The sequence below is a fragment of the Triticum dicoccoides genome, chromosome 4A (assembly GCF_002162155.2).
Source record: "Triticum dicoccoides isolate Atlit2015 ecotype Zavitan chromosome 4A, WEW_v2.0, whole genome shotgun sequence".
Lineage (NCBI taxonomy): Eukaryota > Viridiplantae > Streptophyta > Magnoliopsida > Poales > Poaceae > Triticum > Triticum dicoccoides.
The window spans coordinates 663,007,100-663,018,849 of NC_041386.1; positions in this window are offsets into that span (position 1 = coordinate 663,007,100).

Here is an 11,750-nt window from a genome sequence, read left to right on the forward strand (position 1 = left end):
CGCTCACTGTTCATCCAATCGATCGGCTTCAGTTAGCAGCAGTAGCGAAGGAATCGCTCCATCGGGTTCAGTTAACAGCCATCGATCGATCGCTCGGGTTCAGTAACGCGTAGCCTGCAGTGCAATCGCTCGGGTTTAGTTAGAGCCCAACGCCTCGCTCGGCTTCAGTTAGAGCCAACGCCTCACACACACGCGCGTACATACGAGAGAAACGCGCATCGCTCCGCCCCCGACCTCCCACCGTAACCGGCAACTCCCTGAAATTTTCCTCCCCCTCGCTTCTACCACGATTTTTTCTTTCATGGACGGCCCAAAGAATGTCATGCAACTGCGTCTCTGGCCCGCCCAAGAGGAAAAGCCCATTTTCTGTCATGATTTTTTGTCATAGAAGTAGGAGCCCACCACATCTATGATGATACTGGATTTTGTCACAATTATCGTCATAGAAGTGTCATATGTATGACAGAAAAAAAATTGTTCGGCCCAAAATGTCACGGATGTGTCTTTTTTTGTAGTGTACAGTGCAGCGCCCTTCCCTTAGGCGTCGCAAATCCAGCTAGCATGGCAGCCCTGGTCCTCTTGCGGCCCCACAGACAGCAGTGCAGCGCCTAAGGCTAGGGCGCCACACTGTGTATAGTGCAGCGCATATCGCTTGGGCGCTACATGTTGACTTAAGCCGCATCGGGCTAGCCCCTCCCAGGCAGTTCTTCCCCCTCTGGGGAAGTTGCTCTCTGTAGAGAGAGCGGCGGCGGCTCCCCCTTCGGATCCCCCCACCCCCTCTCAGATCTAAAGTTTTGAGTCCTGGATTCGATCTCCAATCCCTCCTAGGATGTAAACTCCTCCGTTCCCTTTCTTTTCCTCTGTAATTTCGTTGCAATTTTAGGGATTTGCCCAAGATTAGGTGGAACCTTTGAGTTGCTTAGTTTGGATCTTTGTTTGTCCAATATTGTGTGTTGTGATGGAGGATGTGTAGTCATATCCGGTAGTATATGATTCTTTTTAGTGAAACCTAGATTGTTTATCTTTTTAGATATATATGAGATGCCTAGTTTTGTAGATAATTATGAGATGTTGAGTTTTGTAGCTATATGTGAGATGTTGAGTTTTTTTAGATATATATTAGATGTTGAGTTTATTTGAAATATGAGATGTTGATTTATTTGAACACATATGTCATACGAGATATATATGAGAATTTACAATCATTTATTCGTTGTGTGAGAAGGAGATGTTGAGATTCTTGTAGATGAATACATATGAGATGTTTAGATGAACACATATGAAATGTTGAGTGTTTACCTATATTTGAGATGAACTCATATATGTTTATTGTTTGAAATTTGTAAGGATGGTTTGGCTTCTGGACGATGTCTACGACGTGCAACACCGGGCCTACATGATGCGCGAGAAGGAGAAGGTAATAACTAGTAATCTAAATATTTTGCAAATTTGCCTTTAGTTGAAATTTACATGCCCTAAGATTTGTCATTACTTGTTTTTTGCAGAAGCTTGAACCTCTGACGATTCGGTATCACGGGGTCTCTGATCCTGCCATGCCTTATGATGAGCGGTACACACCGTACATCAAGCAGGCAGGACTACTCCCGTGGATTCAGTTGGTCAGCCGGTCCATGCCGAATCTGAACGCTCCACTGGTGTCCGCTCTTGTTGATCGGTGGAGGCCGAAGACGCACAGTTTCCATCTTCGGACTAGGGAGATGACCGTGACGCTCGAGGACGTCTTGTTGATCACTGGTCTTGCTATCAACGGGAGGCCTCTCTGTATGAGCACCGATTCTGATGGGTGGCACGAGCAGATGATTGCTCTTATCGGTATGGCTCCTACCAAGGCTGAGGCTGATGTAGAGGAGGGACAAGAGAAGAAGAAGAGGGAAAGGAAAGTAGCCGGAGTTGCTTTCACGTGGATTCAAAATAACTTTGCGACGTGCCCTCTGGATGCCACTGATGATGTGATCCAGACACATGCTCGTGTGTATATGTGGTACGTTGTGTTGAGGACTTTGTTTCCTGACTCCACTGGCAAGAATGCTCCATGGATGTGGCTGAATGCGTTGACCGTCTTCCATAGCAAATGGAGCTGGGGTTCAGCGACTCTTGCCTACTTGTACCGACAGGTAGTTGGTCTGTTTTGTGATCAACTCATTTCTTCATTAGCAATGCAAGCTTGCTGTCAAGTTAACATTGTTTTTCTTTCATATGCAGCTGGACGATGCGTGTTGCAGGATCACAGATAGTGCAGACATGGGTGGTAATCTGCTTCTACTTTCTGTATGGAGCTGGGAGCGTCTACCTATTGGACCCCCAAAGAGCGTCAGGTTTAATCCTTGGTATGAAGATGAACATGACGAATTACGGCGCCCCACTTGGGCTTACAAGTGGGATGTGGTTTCCGAGATGACGAACGATGTCAATCTCATGTACCAAAAGTACATTGCCGAGTTGGACATGATTACGCCTGAGAAGGTAAGGAGGTCATTACTTCAGTCCTTTCTCATGCTTGCTTGAAAAATAGTCATCAATTTTGCATTGTTGCCCTATTTCATAGGTGGTATGGCAGCCATATGGCGCGGGTGAGAGCTTTGGGTACACCGTGGAGTTCCGCCTCAACCTGATGTGCTTGCGGGATAAGGATCTCTGGCTTATGCGGTTCCCACTGATATGCAACTGGGAGGTTGAGTTTCATTTGCCACATCGCGTGTATCGTCAGTTTGATCTGTTCCAGCCTCACCCGCTGGATTGGGTGGACACGGACAAAGCACTTCATAGGTAAGAGAGCATGTCTGCGTATTGACTAAGCATCGGCACTCCTTTTGATTGTGCTAATGTTTGGTTTTGTACCACGCAGGTTGGACAGGAGAAGGCAACGGAAGATAAAGAACTGGGACAAGCATCATGCTCCGTATGTTACCCGCTTCTAGCTTTGTGTGGAGCAAGCTCGTAGCAGTGCACGCGCCCAGCTTCATGAGCATAACTCACTTGCTTTTGATAACTACGTATGATGGTTTATTGAAACTACTCGAGTTTAGATATGCCCGCTGGCATATAATGAGGATATTCTTGAAGAACCCGTAAACTTTGAGGATATATCAAAGGGGAAGTACAACAGAGATGTCAGGGAAGGGCAAGGAGTCCCTATTGTTCCGACGATTAACTATGTGGTAAAGTGTTCCCTTCTTTACTGTCCTGTTGACCGTATTACACATGTTTGAATGGCTAACGTATTCATTCTTTCTCATCTGCAGCGCACCGAGATCAAGAAAGCAGCTGATGAGAGCCAGTCTATTCTGGAGAAGACACCGGTTGGAAACGGCAATGATGATGGTTCACTACGAGCATTCCTCAAGGTACATATCACATTCACTATGAGAGCCAGTCTATGTTGCGGAGTTTTATATCTTATACACTTGTTCATGTTACAGCGTCAGGCCAAGAAGTTAAGGCGGTTATCGAATCTTCTCGGTTGTCGTGATCCTGAATATGATGAATCATCTGCCTCTAGGTCTGGTACACCATCATCTCACCATCAAGGGGACGATGTGAGTTCCTCATATGCTTATCTCGATGATGAGGGTGCGGTCACCCAAGAGGTATGACTAATCCTTTATATGTGATTCTCACTTAATTAAGACACCAGTCTTCACCATATTGTTTGATTGTGTGATAGGGCCATGAGCTTGATGATGACATGACTGTGGAGGACGCTCAAGTTCGGTCCACATATATGCTCAAGCCTAGGCAGCCCAGATGCCGGTACACGCCCAATGACTATGACAATAGAGGCAACCCAAAGGTGGTCGTAGGGACCTCGCGGATGGCTAGCTTGGATGATGAGGCGGAGGCGGAGGAGAAGTGCAGGAAGAGGAGGCTCGTCCTTCCAGGAAGAAAAATATGGCCTGCAGGCCTGGCACTAGGAACACGCGCGGAAGGCATTAGTGCCTGTGTTTGTTACTATGGAAGTGCTCTCTTGTAGCCGTTTCATTAGGTTGATGAACTCGTGAGGTTATGTTATATGTTGGTGAACTCTTACTAATGTGGTATTTGTGTTTGCGACTTTTAGTAATGTTGAATTGTCTTAAATGATGTGATGTTCAAGTTAGTTCTCTTTGTTTAGTATGTGCAGTTTACAGTACTTTTAGTGATGTTCAAGTTATGTGAGTGCTGCATGAGGCCAAAATGGCATCTGTTTCTGTAGTTTAGCAGTTAACAGCACTACAGCGCCCAACAGTTAGGCGCTGCACTGTACTGTGCAACGCCCAATGCTTAGGTGCTGCACTATACAGTGCAGCACCCTTCCCATAGGCGCTACTCAACTGGCCATGGCTATCCAGAGAGCCAAAGAAGGCTTGCAGCACTGACCATCCATAATACTTACAATGACTGCAGCATCATAGCAATTTGAACAAACACAAATTTTATGTCGACGAGTTCATAACTTAAGACAATTCAAACATTACTACGACATGGTTCAAGACACATTCATTACAAATGACAAATGGCAGCTTGCCCTAGAAGATAGTTCACCAACATCTCACATGCCCTCACAAGTTCACGACACATTCATTAGAAGATAGTTGACGACGAGTGCACCGAAGCAAAGTCCCTACTGAGTAGAGCGAGGCCATTTCCCCTTCTTGTCATGTGCCGAGTCCTCCTATTGCGCCTCGTGAGCCTTTGCAAGCTTTCTTGCCCTCTCCTCCTCACAAGCAAGTTTCGCTTGGCGTGCCCTCTCCTCCTCTCGTTTCTTTCGCTCCATCCTCTCCTTCTGACGACGCTCTTCCTCCAAGCCTCTTTGAAACGATTCTTTGAACCGCTGTTGCCGCCTAAGACAATCTTGGTATTGGTCCTTTTTGACATCTTCTGGCACTTCAAGATCTATCCACGTGAAGTACTTGCATAGAGGAGGCGGTGGCTGCATAAAAAAATTGTTAGTGTTGACACACATTTGAGAGTAACATTTTACTTCTCGAGCTTACCGGTGGTTGGTCATAGGCGTTAGTTGGAAGTGCACGATCATAAGCATATTTCGGGCATACAAAATATCTCCGCCCTTCCGTCCATGATTTCTTTCGGTCGGTGGACACCTTCACCTTGCAAACATCTCCACACTAACATGGCGGGATGTTGACATCTTTCACCTTCACCTTGTCCAAAGATGCGTCCTCCCACTTGTTCGGCATGTCTTCTTGGTTAGCACATGGTGGCCTCTTCATGGAACCGGATGAAGCCATGCCTACAAAACCGAGAATGCTTGGTTAACCCTAACCCCCACTTGACAATAACCACAACCCTAACCATAGCATAACCCTAACACCAACATCAAACACACATAACCCTAACCCTAGCATACTATGAAAGCCTATCCATACCAAATTAGCAAGGAAACATAACATGATTCAACACAAACTTCCAAATCCAAGCAAAAACTAGGGTTTCCCCAAACTAGCAAGATTTGAGCAAATGTGACAATTCCTATGGATGAAAATGAGGGGATCGGAGGAGATTACCTTATGGGAGGGGTTGGCTTCGAAATCCACGGTCAAATACTCCGGATCTGAGAAGGATTTGAGAGGGGGGAGAGGAGGGCAGAGGGGAGGCACTGAGCTTCGGGTTTGTGTGGGGGGTGGGGGTGGGTGGGGTGGGGATGGGTGGGAGGGAGTTGGTGCAGCCTAATAGATGTCCAGGTGTGCAACACCTAAGGGGAAGGCGCCACACTACACTGTGCAGCGCCTTGCCCTTAGGCGCTACACACCTGGACATCCCAGTCCAGGGAGCAACTGAACTGTTCCAGTAGCTTTTCGGGCATACAAATTGCTAAGTCAGCGTCATCGCCTAAGGGAAAGGCGCTGCATTCTACTGTGCAGCGCCGAACAGCTTGGCGTTGCACACTAACTTAGCAAATTTTTGGGTGCAAAAGCTACTGGAACGGTTCTGTTGCTCTCTGGACTGGCATGTCCAGGTGTGCAACGCCTAAGGGCAAGGCGCTGCACTGTGTAGTGTGGCGCCTTGCCCTTAGGAGCTGCACACTTGGACATGCCAGTCCAGAGAGCAACATAACCGTTCCAGTAGTTTTTGCACCCAAAAAATTGCTAAGTCAGTGTGCAGCGCCTAAGGTCAAGGCGCTGCACTGTGTAGTGTGGCGCCTTGTCCTTAGGCGCTGCACTACCTGCTGTTTTCAAATACCTAGTGCTTTTTATGTTTTGTGATTCACATAGATGGCACATAATCATATCCAAATCACATGTAGTAGTCCAAAACATAGAAAGAGTAGTCCAATCACATAGTCATACACACATAGCACATATAGTTGTCCAAATCACATAGTCATACACACATAGCAATAGAGTAGTCCAATCACATAGTCATACACAAACATTGAGCCAAAACACATAGTCATTTACGTCTCATAGCACATAGTGGCACACATTTTGGTTCATAAGAAGGTCACGGTCCTTGTCCCTTCTTCTTCCTCCTCTCTTCTTCTTCTTCTTCTCCCTCCTCCCACCATCAAGGGATCTCACCTTCCCCCTCCGTTTCCTCCACCCCCTTCATTGTTTCCATACCTATGAAAATGGCAATATAATAGTTAGTCACACAATACAAAATGACAACACAAGCATTGAGCCAAAAGAACAAGATCATAGTAAGTCACATACGGCAATGGTCCATTGAGCCAAGAGAACATTCCTCCACTACGGCCGCCGCCAAGGCCAAGATCACCACTACGGCCTCCACCAGCACCACGGCCTAGACCACCACCACGGCCTCTACCGCCACCTCCACGGCCTCTACCAGTACCGCGGCCAAGACCATCACCATGGCCTCTACCAGCACCATGGCCAAGACCATCACCACGGCCTAGGCCTTCACCACGGACAAGACCATCACCATGGCCTCTTCTAAGACCTAGTTGACTCCCTCTTTGTTGCCTAGTTCCTCGTTGGCTTGTTTGATTTGATTGGTTTGGCACTCCACCACTTGTTTGACTTGGTTGGCTACTCCTTGGTTGACTTGGTTGGATATCATTTGCTTGGCTTGTGCTTGCACCATTTTTCTTTGATCTCTTTCTTGGTTTGGGACAAGTTCTTGTGTTGAGTCCCCCATGACTGCAGTCCCCACAACGGGATTGCTCACGAGGCTCTTGGAATTGGCTGGTGCCGTATTCTCCACCGCCACCACGGCCCCATCCGTCCATGTCACCTCTAAGATGCTTTGTCTTACGTCTTCCCCATCTAATGACCTTCAATTCCGGGTCCGGCCATAGTTGAACTCCATGATACTCCGGCCATTGTGATTGGTCCAAGTATGGCTGAAACTGTGGAGCCCATGTATTCTTTACCGTCATGATTGAGAACTTGGACTCCCTCATAGTAAGAGGGTGATTGATGTCCACATTCCTAACACGAGATGCGTTTAACAAGTGCGAGCATGGGAGATGAAGCAACAATGGCCTCATGCAGCTGCAATCACACCGTGTTAGGGAGACCTTGAAAGCCCAGCCTCCATGTTGGTGGCCATCGTTTGTGGTTCCTCCAGGCTCTTTCACCTCATACTTCCGATCGTTGTCATATAGTACAGCTTCTTGGGGGTCTGCCTTTCGTGATTGAAATTCCAACCATTCTTCAACCTTTGGTGGGAAATTGTACTTGTGCTTATCCTTGTTCTCACCAGCAATCTGCTTATCCGTCTCAATTGAGTACTTTAAAAAGTATCTATTCATCGTTGAACTATTGTTGTCACAGGTAATGCACATACACCCTTGAGCACCTTATTGAAGCATTCTGCCATATTGCTTGTCATTTGACCATACCTCCGACCATCTTCATCGAAAGCACGTGCCCACATATTCCTTTCGACAATGTTCTTATTGAGAAACTCATGACCGTCGGGGTCAAGTTTCTTGTGTCTGAGCAATGCATTGAACAATGTGGCAAACCGCTTGTTGGTGAAAGTGAGACAACAATCCTGAAGATCATCGACCAACTCCTTGATACCACATGCCCTATAGAAGTTTGCACAAAAGTGCCTCATGCACCATCGATGGTGCAACTGTGTATGTCCGGGAATGTCAACCACCACCGCATTTAGAATTCCTGGATGGCGATCCGATATGACACAAATTTCCCTTTCAACCGGTAATACCCTTGTTCTCAGTTGATGCAAGAACCACTCCCAGTTATCATTGTTCTCCACCTCAACCAAAGCGAAAGCCAAAGGCAACACTCGGTTATTGGCATCACTTGCTATTGCTACCAATAAAGTGCCCTTGTATTGTCCCGTCAAGAACGTGCCATCAATGGCGATGAGGCCGACAATGCTCAAAAGCCCTCACGCATTGCTCAAAGGCCCAAAATGCATGGCCAAATACTCAGACGGTCCTCCCGTTGTGAATCAATGTTTGGTGCCCATGAGGCTCAACCACATGAACCATGCCTGGGTTTGTGGCGGCCATAGCTAACAACAACCTAGGGAGTCGGTTGTATGCTTCCTCCCAATTGCCTTACAACATCTTGAATGCAGCTTGCTTCGCCTTCCATGCCTTGACGTACTTCACCTTGTAATGAAAGATGGCTTTCACAAGGTCAATGACACTCTTGATGCTCATTATTGGAAGTGTGGATATTTGGTTGGATAACCTGTAAGCAATGAACTGTGTTGTTGGTACACAAGCTTGCCATCCGCATTCTTGTGCCGGCACATGTGACTTGGTAGACAACTCACTATGCGCCAAGTGGGACGTCCTTTCCATGGCCTTGCACGCACAATCCATGGACATGTTGGCACTTCACATTTGACCATGTAACGCACTTTGACGTTTGAGTTGGCCACTTTATGTGGACGATAATGCGTAACCGAGTAGTTGTCGAGCCACATCTTTAATTCCAAGAAGGATTGAAACTCACAACCGCGATATATCCCGTTCTTGCCGTCTTCCAAATCATGGTGAGAACTTGGCCTAGCTCCAAGAGATATGCATTTGCCACCATCCACAACGACTTCATCTGCGAGACTAAGATCCTTGAACAATGGTGTCTTGTGATCCCGCCCGAATACCTTCTTGAATGCTTGGGCCTCCTTGGGCATGAACCCCTCATCATCAACTTCTTCATCGGGACCATCGTCATCGGAGTCCGATGCATATGCACGGGAAAAAGGGATGGATTGGTCCATTGTCTCTTGCACATGATATTGGTCGAGATCACCCACATTGTTGTCATGGAGATCAACTTTGTTGTCATCCTCCTCGTACTCATCATTCTCCTCTTCAAAAGCTTCATTTTGGTTGTTTGGAGTCGGGCTCAATGTTGGTCAATCTTGTTGCGTGAAATGAGGTTCACTCATTTGATCTTGGTTCATGGGTGGGGGAGTGCTAGCAACCAACGGGGAGGGGTTCCGGTTCAAGTCCAAATTCAAAGTAGACTCAACATTCTTGGAGGCAAATAACTCAAGAGCCTTGTCTAGAGATTCGGCAACCATCTCCTTGTATGCAACTCAACGTTACTCGGAGTTCACATGCAGTGTCTTCCAACGGATGTGCATTCCAAAACCAACATTATGCCTTCCCTCGAACTCAACAATGTTACTTGGGTCCATCCAATTCAAATCATTCCTCACTTCCAAGAGCTCCGCATAGCTAGGACTACTCTCAAACACCATGTCAAGCTCATCCGGGTCCGGCTCAACATTGCCTTTCAAAAAGGCCTCTTTATCCACATGATGAACATTAACACATGTTCTCCCCATCCCTACAATAATCAAAAACACACATATATCAAGTAAGTACTTAACAAAAATATTTGCACAAAATACATATGCCCTAACATATATATGAATTAATAACCCTAACCCCCACTTAACAATAACCACAACCCTAACCATAGCATAACCCTAACACCAACATCAAACACACATAACCCTAACCCTAGCATACTATGAAATCCTAACCGTACCAAATTAGCAAAGAAACATAACTTGATTCAACACAAATTTCCAAATCCAAGCAAAAACTAGGGTTTCCCCAAACTAGCTAGATTTGAGCAAATGTGATAGTTCCTATGGATGAAAACGAGATGATCGGAGGAGATTACCTTAAGGGAGGGGTTGGCTTCGAAATCCACGGTCAAATACTCCGGATTTGCAAGATTTGACAAGGATTTGAGAGGGGGGATAGGGGAAGAGAGGAGGGGCACAAGGCTAAGGGTTTGGGTGGGGTGGGGTGTGTGGGGTAGGGGTGGGAGGGGAGAGAGGGTGGGGCCAGCCTAAGTGGCACACAGACAGTGCAGTGCCTAAGATACGGGCGCTGCACATTACAAGTGTGGCGCCCTAGCCTTAGGCGCTGCACTGCCGTCTGTGGGGCCGCAACTGGACCAGGGCTGCCACACTGGAAGGAGGTGCGACGCCTAAGGACGAGGCGCTGGACAGTAGGGTGCGGCGCCTCGCTGTCGGGCACCACACAAAAGGGTCAGCAAAGTGAAATTTTTTCGAGAGCAGTTCAGTTTGTGATTTGATTTCGCCCTCAGGTCAAATATGTGATTTCTGCCAAAAAAATAACAGAAATGTTAACGCCCACACGTGTGGGTGTTCACCATCTCGAACGCACGCAACGATCACCATTGGGTACTTTGTGCATGAATCTTGGCACAATCCGGTTGTTTTTCTGCGCCCCGTAGGACGAGGCGCATGTGCGGTGTGCGAGACAGGTCGCCCGCATGTTGGTTGCCCTCCCGCGGTCAGCGGTTGCCACTCGGGGGCGTGCGGTGGAACTATTATGCGCCCGCACGCCACGCGCCGACCGCGGTTGTCGTCAAACACGTCGCGCACCTCTCCCCCCTCTCCCTCATGGTGCCATTTACTCACCCCCGCAGTTGCTGGCACAACCCACTTCGCTTTTCAAACCATTGGAGGAGAAGGCGAGGGGAGAAGGCAACGGCGGAGGCGGAAGAATCGACGGTGTTCGCGGCCGTCGGTGGTGCTCGCCGGAATGGAGCGGCTTCGCCGGAGCGCCTGTGCATTGAAGGTAATGCTCGCTCCAACTCTCACAATCCCTTCCTGCATTTTCCCCCCTTCCCTCCCTGTTCGATTCCTCGCTCGATATTCGTAGAGATTCACGCGATTTGGCGGTGCGTCGGTGTTCCCGCCGGCGGCGGAGTCCTGTGCGCTAGCCGTTTTCAGTGGCACTGGGTAGTTTCATGGACGCCATCGCGGCAGCCTCGTCGGGGTGGTTATGCCTTTCCAGAGACACGCACTACTTGTGCCTTGGGATTGGGCAGGTGTCTCCTGGTTTGTTAGTTGCGCATTGGTTCGAATTGGTGTTTGCAATCAGTTCGGGGGAGAACTTTGAGGTTGAATTTGAAGTCACTGTAGTTGCCATTGAACCCTAGATCTAGTTAGTTGTTTTTGAAACTGCAGTATGAGGCAAACGTGGTAGTTTGATTAACTATCATGACTGTATGGCAACTACCTTCCTGAATGAATGCGATAATTGCCACAAACGTGCTTTCCCATGCGGCAACTAACTTACTGAAATGACTATGATAGTTGCCACAATCAAGCTTTCCCATGCGGCAACCAAATTATCGAATGACTGTGATAGTTGCCACACACACGCTCTTCCATGTGGCAACTAATTTGCTGAATTACTGTGGTAGCAGCCACAAACATGTTGTTTCATTGTGGCAACTAATTTTCCTGAATGATTTTGTGATAGTTGCCACACTGTATGAATGGTAAAG